The sequence below is a fragment of the Scardinius erythrophthalmus genome, assembly GCF_964197995.2.
Source record: "Scardinius erythrophthalmus genome assembly, chromosome: 24".
In the NCBI taxonomy this organism is placed as follows: Eukaryota; Metazoa; Chordata; class Actinopteri; order Cypriniformes; family Leuciscidae; genus Scardinius; species Scardinius erythrophthalmus.
In genome coordinates, this window is record NC_138244.1 from 32,876,456 (window position 1) to 32,890,236 (window position 13,781).

Below are 13,781 nucleotides of genomic sequence, written 5' to 3' on the forward strand. Positions count from 1 at the left end.
GTAAATAAACACGAATTAACAATGCTGAAAGATACAGTATAACTTACCGAAATGTATATTCCTCATTCATAATATCGATCAATAAGTGTTTTTCAACCGCAGAAAGAGGTAAAACAGCTGGAGAACAATCGTCACATAACATTTACCTCAGGAAAGCCATTTAATTGGCTAGAAGAAAAGAGCTATAGAGAGTATTTGGCTAAATATGTGTACTATATTACTTATTTTAACCTTAAATTATACCAGCTGATAGGGCTTTTTTTTCTTGAGATAAAGTAACGCCTATCTTGTGAAACGTTACCTAATATTTATCCAAATGAGTCAATATTGAATCAAATCACAAGAATTGAATCGAAATGGTGAAATTTGTCAAGCAAAAAAAAAAAAAAAACAAACATAGCTTACCAGAAACCCATAGCTTACCAGAAATTATACCATGATGTAAACATTGTAACATGTTTCTGTTTAGGAGTAAAGAAGTGTTTAAAGGGGATGTTTTTTTCCCCTCTCTAACCTTTACTTCCCCGTAGATTAGCTTTACCTGCCTATCCACCATACAGTCGGTAAAAAAAATTTTTCGTTCTCTTTTAAAGATTGGATGGGGAGGGGCCCATAGCCTACCTTCGCCTTGGGCCCCCGATTTGCTAAATCCGCCACTGCCGGCAGGGGAGGCTTACACAGGGCAGACTTACCAGGGCATTCACATGGATTACTTTAATGATGTATTTAGGGTTGCAACTAACGATTATTTTGATAATTGATGAATTTGTCGATTGCCTGCTGGAAAATCTAAAAATTATTATAATAAAAATGTAATATATTTTTCCACATCATGCCCAATGCTTCCAAATATTTTTTGTTGTATAAAGTAATGTATTTTTAATAAAAAGCCTATGCAAACAAATATAGTGAAAGTATCTGTACATTATAAGCAAAAAAATAACATTACATTCTAAACCTAAAAACAACTGATTGCTTACTATTTTAAAGCAGACATTAAAGCGACTAAATAAAACATTTCTAACAACAAATATTTTTGCGAAGTGTGTATTCAGAGTTATTGCGCTCGGTCTGTTTGACGCGCATGCGCGCACCGGCGCTCGTTCACCGAACACTGAAGTCTACAGGACTCGCTTGTGCTGAGAATGTGCTAAATGAAAATACTCGCGGGACTTTATAACCCTTTTACAGATAAGAATATAACCATCAAATGTATGCTATGCGCTGAGGTAAAACACGTGTCAGAGGCAGTAAACAGCACACAGTCTGTCACACGCACGCTTATGGTTTAGTTTGAAGCGATTATAAATATAACTCATGTTCATGTTTCAGACTGCTTGGATCATGAACCCTCAGCATCTCTCCCTGTGTCCTCCGCTATTTTACATTCGCATTTACTCCAAATAAATGTGTTATTCTCGACTGTGTTTCCGAGCACAGTGCGCAGACGCGACTAATCGATTATCAGACTCGTTGATGATATTTTTGTTGATTATTGATTTATTATTTATCGATAATAATCGATATTTATCTATTAGTTGTTGCAGCCCTAGATGTCTAACCCTTTCTTGGCCTTGAGAGTGGTAGTTGTAGCTGTCACCGGAGGGAAAGATCTTCATCTGTGGTCTGAGGTCTTACAGGAACAACATGAGGGAGAGGATTAATGACAGACTTTACATTTCTGGATGAACTAACCCTTTACAACATAACATGTAGACATACAAAGGTTAATTTGGTATTTTTGGATTGATGCTGAAACTGTAATATGTTGGTGTTTTGGCAACATTTAATTGTAAAGATATATATTTTTTTATGTTTACAATTAAACTATTTACAAAATTTTATATCATAAAGATATTTTTATAATTGCCCATTAAGCATTTTATAGATAATAAATGAATAAAGTTTAGACTTTGGATCTGTTCCTCACAATCGTGTGGATTCTAAAGATGTGGATTACAGCACACGGATAAAAGTGATGACTTTTGTGAATGTTGTGTTTTTGGTGTATTTTGTGGTTGTATTGTCAGTCACAGCATATGATCATACTTTAATATTACGTAATGTTTCAAAACGAGTTTGCAGCAAGAGTCACAACAGAGCGAAATGTTATCATTTCATATAAAGAAGACGAGTAAACTGCGTTTAATAAACATAATGTCATTGATATGATCCAGATATTACTGACCAGACTCTCATGGACGTGTAAAAGTATTTATCTAGCAGAGAGCCTCCAGTGTGCATCACAAGCGATGTGTGTGAGTGTGTATGATGGTGTGAGTATGATGGGAGTGAAGCGGTCCTCATCTGGAGATGAAGAGGGCAGGTGTGTTTGGGTATCACCGGCTGCTGGAGAGCGTAACGCGAACCCTTCGGCACGTGTGTGTGAAGGACGTCCCACAGGGAGTCTTCAGGTGCTCTGATCAGCCTCTCCAGGAGTGTGTCGGCGGGACCTGTGGCTTCACACACACTCTCACACAACACACAGAAACAGGTTACAGTGATCCCACTCCCTGTAGGACAAACTAAGATCTGAAGATGACAATATTTTACTGGAAACACATACACACTTTAGTGTCTTCATACAGAAGATGCATAAATATCCTCATTGATATCGATACAATCAGAAGTAGTGTTATAACCCAGCTTCAGTAACCCAGCTTCAGTAACCCAGCTTCAGTAACCCAGATCCTCCTGCATGTCGAACACAGTGTGTGTCTCAGTGCTCAGCTGGAAGGGCCTGATCTCAGCAGGGTTTCTCCTCAGTGAAGATGCAGAGCTAACTCCTGTAGACATTCACATGCCTTTCTTTCGGGATAAGCATTCACTGCCATAGTATTTTTAGTGATCGCTTGGTTGGCATATAGTTATAAATGAACACTAAATGATATTATGATAGTGTGTGATTCTGGTAGGGAAGGTTGTGTGTTATCATGGCAGCAGTGATGATGTGCATCTGAGAGTCTAGTTACACTTCATTCATTATTAAGAGGCTGGAGGTGTGTGTCTCCTGCCTGCCGTCTGCTGGGAGTCTCACCGCTCCATTGGACACGAGCGTCTCTAACGCTGAAGATGTTCGCTGAGCTCCTGAAGACATTAGCTGTGGCGTTAGCTGTGGCGTTAGCTCCTGACAGAAACCACCTCCCGTCATCTGAGCCTATGCAAGACTTTTAGTCGGTTTGTAAGGTAAGACACACATTATCTCTGTCTGTCTGTATCTGTTCCTCTGCTGAATACATCCCTCTGTCCATCTGTGTGAAGATGAGGAACACGTCTGACACTGTAGTATAAATGCAGAGATTATTGTATGGACACTGGTTTATTAGACTGATGCACTGATGGAGAGTATTATTGGAGTTTTGTGTGTATAATGTTGTGTTGAGGTCAGGAAGTGATGTCAGGTGGACTTTTATCCAGTGTCTACTGTCATCATGTATATCATCAAGTCAAGTCACCTTCATTTATATAGCGATTGTTTGAAAGCAGCTTTACAGTGACAACAGGAGATTACAGTAACAGAGATTGTTTAGGCTTTACAGCAGATCTAGAATAAAGTTATTGTCCAGATAATGTTAGTTTTGGTTGATTCACTTCCGTTGCAAAGATCATTAGTTATTAACTTAGCTAGCTAACACACACCGTTCTAACAGAAAACAGAAAACTCTAATTGTGTTCTGGCCGCTCATCCGCGTTGTGCTCGAGTGTTTGAGCTCGAGAACGCAAACTTTGAAACAGGATCCAAGGTGCAAGTTTTGGAAAATTTAGAGAACGTTATCATCTCCGTGTAAACTTCAAAAACACGAATCTGTGTAAACGCTGACGGCGTGCACACGCGTATCATGTGTTTAGTCTATAGATATGCGCGTTTGTATATATGTGTAATGGAGGCCGGCCGGACGCTGGCGGCTGCAGTCTTTAGCCTCGTTAGAGTGCCTGAGTCCCCCGCCGGAGCCCCGGGTCGAGGCCCGCACAGAGCGGGGCGAGGAGGACCCAGGTGGAGGGGTATGAGCGCAGGCGTGTAGTCTTTAGCCTCGTTAGAGTGCCTGAGTCCCCCGCCGGAGCCCCGGGTCGAGGCCCGCACAGAGCGGGGCGAGGAGGACCCAGGTGGAGGGGTATGAGCGCAGGCGTGTAGTCTTTAGCCTCGTTAGAGTGCCTGAGTCCCCCGCCGGAGCCCCGGGTCGAGGCCCGCACAGAGCGGGGCGAGGAGGACCCAGGTGGAGGGGTATGAGCGCAGGCGTGTAGTCTTTAGCCTCGTTAGAGCGCCTGAGTCCCCCGCCGGAGCCCCGGGGTCGAGGCCCGCACAGAGCGGGGCGAGGAGGACCCAGGTGGAGGGGTATGAGCGCAGGCGTGTAGTCTTTAGCCTCGTTAGAGTGCCTGAGTCCCCCGCCGGAGCCCCGGGTCGAGGCCCGCACAGAGCGGGGCGAGGAGGACCCAGGTGGAGGGGTATGAGCGCAGGCGTGTAGTCTTTAGCCTCGTTAGAGTGCCTGAGTCCCCCGCCGGAGCCCCGGGTCGAGGCCCGCACAGAGCGGGGCGAGGAGGACCCAGGTGGAGGGGTATGTGCGCAGGCGTGTAGTCTTTATCCTCGTTAGAGTGCCTGAGTCCCCCGCCGGAGCCCCGGGGTCGAGGCCCGCACAGAGCGGGGCGAGGAGGACCCAGGTGGAGGGGTTACGTATGAGCGCAGGCGTGAAGTCTTTCTTTACAAACTGACATCGCCAAATTACTTGTCTGGCAGCATAATACAGAATTTTAAGTCAATTCCTGCATATCCATGCGAACTGGAATCAAGTGTACCAGTCCTGCCCTTTTGATCACTTTTTGCTCATTACAGAAACTCTGATATTTAGCATATACCAGACGTGCCAATACGATGACCCACTCTGACGTCCATTTGTTAGAGTTAGACAAAATCCGAGAAATCTGAAGATTATTCTCCTGTTTACAAAGTTTATAACTAATTACATAAAAGTATTTGTAAACTAGATATACAACATAAATATAGGATTGCATCTATTTAAGCTTTTGAGTTTCATATTGCATTTTCTCATTTCATTATTTCCAAAGCATAATATTATACAGACACATTATTCATATGTTTTTTTTAGGTCAAATCTTGTTCTACCACACATACATTTACTTATGTTTCTACACACACTGAAACATACTATGTTGATGTATTGCCAGCAACTAAAACCTAAATTTACCTATGAACAACTTTACAGACAGTGGGCCCTATCTTACACCCGGCGCAACGCAGCGCCAAGCGCGATGCAAGTGTGTTTTGCTAGTTTCAGCCCGACGCAGTTATTATTTTCACGTCCTGCGCCACGTTGTTTAAATTGCACATGCATTTGCACCCATTTGTGGCCCATGAGCTGCTGGTCTGAGAACGAGTGTGTTCTGGCACACTGTTGGAGCGTTGATATTTTGAGGCAACATAAATAGACTGAGCAATATATATTTTTTGTTATTTAAAGAGCGCATTAGTAAATGTGCACCTATAGGTGGGTCCACAACACGCGTACACTCTGCTTATTACACACGCACTCTTCTTATTAAACACACACTCTGCTTATTACACACACACTCTTCTTATTACACACACACTCTGCTTATTACACACACACTCTTCTTATTACACACACACTCTGCTTATTACACACACACTCTTCTTATTACACACACACTCTTCTTATTAAACACACACTCTGCTTATTACACACACACTCTTCTTATTACACACACACTCTGCTTATTACACACACACTCTGCTTATTACACACACACTCTGCTTATTACACACACAGGGACACACACAGCAGCACACAAACATGCCAAATATTTAAAATAAAAGGATTACAATGTAAAAGATTATTATTGTGTCCATAAAGATATGGTGAATCCGGCTTGTCCCGTAGATGTTCTGCTTGCGCACTTTGACCTCGCGCACGAGCAGTTCTGTTTGTGCTCTGAGACGCCTTCGCTCTTTACACTATCAAATTCTGTCATGTAAATAGTGAATCCGCCATGATTCGAGCGCAACTGGCATTTAAAGGGAATGGGAGATGAGACTCTGATTGGTTTATTGCACGTTACGCCCAAAACACACCCATTACTCATTAAGAGAATAGGGACAAGCCTTTTAGACCAGCGCCGGGAGCACCGACCATTTTTCCCATCGTTAAACTAGCAAAAGTGGATTCGGACACGCCCTGAGTGAACTTGCGCTTAGAACGTTAAAATTGGGCCCAGTATCCTTTTGGCCATTAAATTGCAAGCATTAACAAATGTTAATGAATCCTTATTTAGTCAATGAATATTTTAATGAATGGATTTAATTGTGGATTCTATTGTGTTTATGATACATGAAATGATGTGTCTGGGTGAGGTTCAACAAGGACAGGAGATAAAGGAGGCTTCACACATGTGGCTCGCCATACAGTTTCACAGTGTCAACGCGAGGTGACGGCACTGGATTTTAGGCCAGGTGTTGCAGTGAACCATGAGTGAAACAAAATGTGATAACTGATGAGCACATTTCTGTTGCTTATGAGAAACATTAAACGCGCCAAAAGCGGAACGAAACAGCTCTACTTGTGTCATTGAAACGTGCCACAAGTTACAAGTACAAGTAACGTGCACACGGAGCATTTATTATCTCTGCCCGAAAGATAGCGCAGCGCAAGCTCAAGTGCGTTTACTCGCTGACCGGTCTCGATCACGTGACCACTGAACAGCGCAGTGAGATCCAGTTCTGCGTTCTGTGATTTAAACTAGTTTAAAGATGGATGAAACAGCGCTGACATTCTCAACAGCACTGACACGGAAAACAGGAGGAACACTGTGTTAACAAATCACACACATTTACCATGCATTTACTGTAGTAACACTTACTGTAAACATGGTATTGTGGCAGAAATGTGTGATATTCATATCGAATTTTATTATATTATTAATATAGACATGTATTAAAGGGATAGTTCACCCAAAAATGAAAATTCTGTCATCATTTACTCACCCTCAAGTTGTTCCAAACCTGTATGAGTTTCTTTGTTCTGTTGAACACAAAAGAAGATATTCTGATGAATGTCAGGAAACCAAGCAGTTGATGGACCCCATTGACTTCCATAGTATTTTTTTTTTCCTACTATGGAAGTCAATGGGGACCAGAAACTGTTTAGTTACCAATCTTATTCAAAATATCTTCTTTTGTGTTTAACTGAGGAAAGAAACTCATACAGGTTTGGAACAACTTGAGGGAGAGTAAATGATGACAGAATTTTCATTTTTGGGTGAACTATCCCTTTAAATATTAAAGGAGAAATGAAATATAGGGCAAATTACAGACACCAATGGTTACATTTAAAAAGAGTAGAGTTCTAACTCAATAAGAATATTTAAATTTTACCCTTTAAAAATTAGGTTGTTAAAATTTTACAGATGTTACTGTTTGTTAATGAAAATAAATTTATGGCTGCATCCCAACTCAAGACTCCCAAAACATGAAGGCTAATATTATTAATTATATATATATATATATATATATGAAGGAGATGTATCCGGCCAGGCATGTCCACAACATCACATCTGGCCCTGTTTAAATCAGGTTTGGACGCCCCTGAGTTAAGGGATCTAAAATACATCTATAAAATGGAAAAAATGTAACTACATAAATATATTTATGATATAAACAATTTGTGAATATTTTATGTTTTGTTAACTGTAAATATGTAATACTGCTTACGTTTTAGATGTTGTCAGCATCTTCCAAACGTTTCTGCACCTTCAAATATTGCGTGTGAATACCCAGATACCCAGGTCAGAGGTCAGTGGATCGTGGGGTCAGGATTAGAGCCAGGATTAGAGCAGTGGATCGTGGGGTCAGGAGGAGAGCAGTGGATCGTGGGGTCAGGATGAGAGCAGTGGATCGTGGGGTCAGGAGGAGAGCAGTGGATCGTGGGGTCAGGAGGAGAGCAGTGGATCGTGGGGTCAGGATGAGAGCAGTGGATCGTGGGGTCAGGATGAGAGCAGTGGATCGTGGGGTCAGGAGGAGAGCAGTGGATCGTGGGGTCAGGAGGAGAGCAGTGGATCGTGGGGTCAGGAGGAGAGCAGTGGATCGTGGGGTCAGGAGGAGAGCAGTGGATCGTGGGGTCAGGAGGAGAGCAGTGGATCGTGGGGTCAGGAGGAGAGCAGTGGATCGTGGGGTCAGGAGGAGAGCAGTGGATCGTGGGGTCAGGAGGAGAACAGTGGATCGTGGGGTCAGGAGGAGAGCAGTGGATCGGGGGGTCAGGAGGAGAGCAGTGGATCGTGGGGTCAGGATGAGAGCAGTGGATCGTGGGGTCAGGAGGAGAGCAGTGGATCGTGGGGTCAGGAGGAGAGCAGTGGATCGTGGGGTCAGGATGAGAGCAGTGGATCGTGGGGTCAGGATGAGAGCAGTGGATCGTGGGGTCAGGATGAGAGCAGTGGATCGTGGGGTCAGGATGAGAGCAGTGGATCGTGGGGTCAGGATCGTGGGGTCAGGAGGAGAGCAGTGGATCGTGGGGTCAGGAGGAGAGCAGTGGATCGTGGGGTCAGGAGGAGAGCAGTGGATCGTGGGGTCAGGAGGAGAACAGTGGATCGTGGGGTCAGGAGGAGAGCAGTGGATCGTGGGGTCAGGAGGAGAGCAGTGGATCGTGGGGTCAGGAGGAGAGCAGTGGATCGTGGGGTCAGGAGGAGAGCAGTGGATCGTGGGGGTGGATCGTGGGGTCAGGAGGAGAGCAGTGGATCGTGGGGTCAGGATGAGAGCAGTGGATCGTGGGGTCAGGAGGAGAGCAGTGGATCGTGGGGTCAGGAGGAGAGCAGTGGATCGTGGGGTCAGGAGGAGAGCAGTGGATCGTGGGGTCAGGATAAGAGCAGTGGATCGTGGGGTCAGGAGGAGAGCAGTGGATCGTGGGGTCAGGAGGAGAGCAGTGGATCGTGGGGTCAGGATGAGAGCAGTGGATCGTGGGGTCAGGAGGAGAGCAGTGGATCGTGGGGTCAGGATGAGAGCAGTGGATCGTGGGGTCAGGATGAGAGCAGTGGATCGTGGGGTCAGGATGAGAGCAGTGGATCGTGGGGTCAGGAGGAGAGCAGTGGATCGTGGGGTCAGGAGGAGAGCAGTGGATCGTGGGGTCAGGATGAGAGCAGTGGATCGTGGGGTCAGGATGAGAGCAGTGGATCGTGGGGTCAGGAGGAGAGCAGTGTATCGTGGGGTCAGGATGAGAGCAGTGGATCGTGGGGTCAGGAGGAGAACAGTGGATCGTGGGGTCAGGATGAGAGCAGTGGATCGTGGGGTCAGGAGGAGAGCAGTGGATCGTGGGGTCAGGAGGAGAGCAGTGGATCGTGGGGTCAGGATGAGAGCAGTGGATCGTGGGGTCAGGAGGAGAGCAGTGGATCGTGGGGTCAGGATGAGAGCAGTGGATCGTGGGGTCAGGATGGGGTCAGGATGAGAGCAGTGGATCGTGGGGTCAGGATGGGGTCAGGATGAGAGCAGTGGATCGTGGGGTCAGGAGGAGAGCAGTGGATCGTGGGGTCAGGAGGAGAGCAGTGGATCGTGGGGTCAGGATGGGGTCAGGATGAGAGCAGTGGATCGTGGGGTCAGGAGGAGAGCAGTGGATCGTGGGGTCAGGAGGAGAGCAGTGGATCGTGGGGTCAGGATGAGAGCAGTGGATCGTGGGGTCAGGAGGAGAGCAGTGGATCGTGGGGTCAGGATGAGAGCAGTGGATCGTGGGGTCAGGATGAGAGCAGTGGATCGTGGGGTCAGGATGAGAGCAGTGGATCGTGGGGTCAGGATGAGAGCAGTGGATCGTGGGGTCAGGATGAGAGCAGTGGATCGTGGGGTCAGGATGAGAGCAGTGGATCGTGGGGTCAGGAGGAGAACAGTGGATCGTGGGGTCAGGATGAGAGCAGTGGATCGTGGGGTCAGGATGAGAGCAGTGGATCGTGGGGTCAGGAGGAGAACAGTGGATCGTGGGGTCAGGATGAGAGCAGTGGATCGTGGGGTCAGGATGAGAGCAGTGGATCGTGGGGTCAGGAGGAGAGCAGTGGATCGTGGGGTCAGGATGAGAGCAGTGGATCGTGGGGTCAGTGGATCGTGGGGTCAGGATGAGAGCAGTGGATCGTGGGGTCAGGATGAGAGCAGTGGATCGTGGGGTCAGGAGGAGAGCAGTGTATCGTGGGGTCAGGAGGAGAGCAGTGTATCGTGGGGTCAGGATGAGAGCAGTGGATCGTGGGGTCAGGAGGAGAACAGTGGATCGTGGGGTCAGGATGAGAGCAGTGGATCGTGGGGTCAGGAGGAGAGCAGTGGATCGTGGGGTCAGGAGGAGAGCAGTGGATCGTGGGGTCAGGATGAGAGCAGTGGATCGTGGGGTCAGGAGGAGAGCAGTGGATCGTGGGGTCAGGATGAGAGCAGTGGATCGTGGGGTCAGGATGGGGACAGGATGAGAGCAGTGGATCGTGGGGTCAGGAGGAGAACAGTGGATCGTGGGGTCAGGATGGGGTCAGGATGAGAGCAGTGGATCGTGGGGTCAGGAGGAGAGCAGTGGATCGTGGGGTCAGGAGGAGAGCAGTGGATCGTGGGGTCAGGATGAGAGCAGTGGATCGTGGGGTCAGGAGGAGAGCAGTGGATCGTGGGGTCAGGATGAGAGCAGTGGATCGTGGGGTCAGGATGAGAGCAGTGGATCGTGGGGTCAGGATGAGAGCAGTGGATCGTGGGGTCAGGATGAGAGCAGTGGATCGTGGGGTCAGGATGAGAGCAGTGGATCGTGGGGTCAGGATGAGAGCAGTGGATCGTGGGGTCAGGATGAGAGCAGTGGATCGTGGGGTCAGGAGGAGAACAGTGGATCGTGGGGTCAGGATGAGAGCAGTGGATCGTGGGGTCAGGATGAGAGCAGTGGATCGTGGGGTCAGGAGGAGAGCAGTGGATCGTGGGGTCAGGAGGAAAGCAGTGGATCGTGGGGTCAGGATGAGAGCAGTGGATCGTGGGGTCAGTGGATCGTGGGGTCAGGAGGAGAGCAGTGGATCGTGGGGTCAGGATGAGAGCAGTGGATCGTGGGGTCAGGATGAGAGCAGTGGATCGTGGGGTCAGGATGAGAGCAGTGGATCGTGGGGTCAGGATGAGAGCAGTGGATCGTGGGGTCAGGAGGAGAACAGTGGATCGTGGGGTCAGGATGAGAGCAGTGGATCGTGGGGTCAGGATGAGAGCAGTGGATCGTGGGGTCAGGAGGAGAGCAGTGGATCGTGGGGTCAGGAGGAAAGCAGTGGATCGTGGGGTCAGGATGAGAGCAGTGGATCGTGGGGTCAGTGGATCGTGGGGTCAGGAGGAGAGCAGTGGATCGTGGGGTCAGGATGAGAGCAGTGGATCGTGGGGTCAGTGGATCGTGGGGTCAGGAGGAGAGCAGTGGATCGTGGGGTCAGGATGAGAGCAGTGGATCGTGGGGTCAGGATGAGAGCAGTGGATCGTGGGGTCAGTGGATCGTGGGGTCAGGATGAGAGCAGTGGATCGTGGGGTCAGGATGAGAGCAGTGGATCGTGGGGTCAGGATGAGAGCAGTGGATCGTGGGGTCAGGAGGAGAGCAGTGGATCGTGGGGTCAGGATGAGAGCAGTGGATCGTGGGGTCAGGATGAGAGCAGTGGATCGTGGGGTCAGGAGGAGAGCAGTGGATCGTGGGGTCAGGATGAGAGCAGTGGATCGTGGGGTCAGGATGAGAGCAGTGGATCGTGGGGTCAGGATGAGACTGATGAGCGTATGAGCGTTTGCAGTCTTCAGATTCAGCACTGACTCACCCACGGTTTGTTTAGTTTTCATTATTTGCTGTTTGGTCCTTTCATTGGCGATTGAGTACATGCACTCATGAGCAAATAACAGTGAGGAAGTGTTTATACTGGTGATTAGTAATGATGGATGCAGTGGTTATGTAACACTGGGAGTGAGCCAGCACCTGATGAACACACACTGGGACAGCAGGGCTGAAAGCAGCGTCTGACCTGTGGATTTATTACACTTATACCGCAGTTACGTTTATATAATGGTAATCTTATATCTCTATTTTCACATTGTACTTTATGCCACTGTTTAAGCATCCCGATTAGAAACAAACCTGCTGTGGAGTTACTGACGATTCATTAATCAACACCCTGGGATTATCTGTCAGCCAATCAAAATCGAGAGTTCACTCTAAGAATACCTCATTGTTCACCGAAGCCCTGTTCATCTCTATTGTCTCTTGTTTATATGGTTTATCATCTATTCTTTCTCTCTGTCCCTGGTGGAAAAACATATGCTAAGTATACTTGCAGCCAGACTAATACAGTATACTTCAAGAGTGTTAATGATTAGTTAACTTGAAGTGTGCTAATTTTGTACAAAGTATATTTTACTTGTAATTAAATTGTAGTAAAGCATAATTTTAAATGTATTTAGTGTACTTTTGTGTGCTAAATTGGAACAACTTCAAGTATACGTACTATACTTTAAGTAGCCTATATATGCCTGTGTAGGGACTAATTACATACTTGATTAGTGAAATTAAAAGTGTACTTTATTTGTGTTACAAGTACATTACAAATTAATTGCGAGTGTCGAAACATACAATCAATATACCATAAGTGTGTTATATTGGAGTAAACCGTATATGCTCAGTAATACCTTTGGCTTATTCCAAATACTACAAATTGCACACGTGGTCTTCAATAACAAATGCACATTAATAAACAAATATTACTTAGCTATACATTGCATACACTTTATTTAAATATGTTTTAAATGGGCTTTCAATGCATTTTTGCATAATATGCTTTAATACTTTCTGAAAGCAATTTATATCCAAGTAATGAAGTGAATTCCAAGCATGAAGAATTACTCTAAATTACTCTAATATTTAACTTAAAATATACTACACTTCAGGGTATTTAATAATGTATTCTGAAAGTATACTTTCAGTGCATTGTTACAAAGATTTGTTTTACTAACTTAAAGATAGTAAAACATTTTTGTTTGTATATTTGCAATGTGATAAAAAGGAATATATTTCAAATACAATAAAGTATACTTTTTCCCACTAAGGGTGTTTCATCCTTTAAGAAATTTCAGACAGTTTCTTTCAATTCACTTAAAGACCTTATTAACTTAACCTCCCACATGACTGCACGACATTTTTCCGACACGTCTTTTTGCTCCATATTTTTGATGTTGTTGGGCCTAGCATTTTAGCTATAATAAATGTCCCTTCTCACAGGGGTTGTTCCTAAATACCTAAAACATGCAACCATAAAAAAACAACAACTTGGCCATAACCATACTTTCCAATTATAGACCAAATTTATCTTTTATTTCTAAAATCTTAGAGAAAGTTGTATTGGAAAAACAGCAGAGTCATTTGGAGTTAAATAGTGTTTTTGAAGAATCCCAATCTGGGTTTAGAACATATCACAGTCCCGAGTCAGCTTTATGGACTGTTATTTTATACTGTACTGCTTTATTAAAAGATTTTATGATACTTTATTGTCTGTTGACTCAGGGGATTCTGTGAGACTCTTACTCTTAGATTTAAGTGCTGCCTTTGATACAGTGGACCACAAATATGATCTCACGACTAGAACAGTGTGTGGGTATTGAATGATGCACTCTAAATTGGTTTGAGTCCTATCTGAATGCTAGAACGTCTTCTGTTTGTCTTGACGGGTTCTCTTCTTCTGATTCTGCTTTGGGTTATGGAGTCCCTCAGGGCTCCGATCTGGGCCCTGCTCTGTTCTTGTTGTATGCGCTC

General features: G+C 45.9%; 1 protein-coding gene across 5 annotated transcripts in view; it reads left to right on the plus strand.

Annotated features, from left to right (window-relative positions):
- Positions 1–13,781, plus strand: part of insc (INSC spindle orientation adaptor protein) — a 102,862-nt gene that overhangs the window by 10,166 nt on the left and 78,915 nt on the right. Inside the window, exon 1 of one of the 5 annotated variants that reach the window (XM_081356243.1) lies at positions 3,089–3,186. The exons of the other annotated variants lie outside the window; for them this stretch is intronic. The gene's annotated coding sequence lies outside the window, so the exon portion shown is untranslated. Of the gene's footprint in view, positions 1–3,088; positions 3,187–13,781 lie in introns of those variants that run through there. 5 annotated transcript variants of the gene reach the window in all.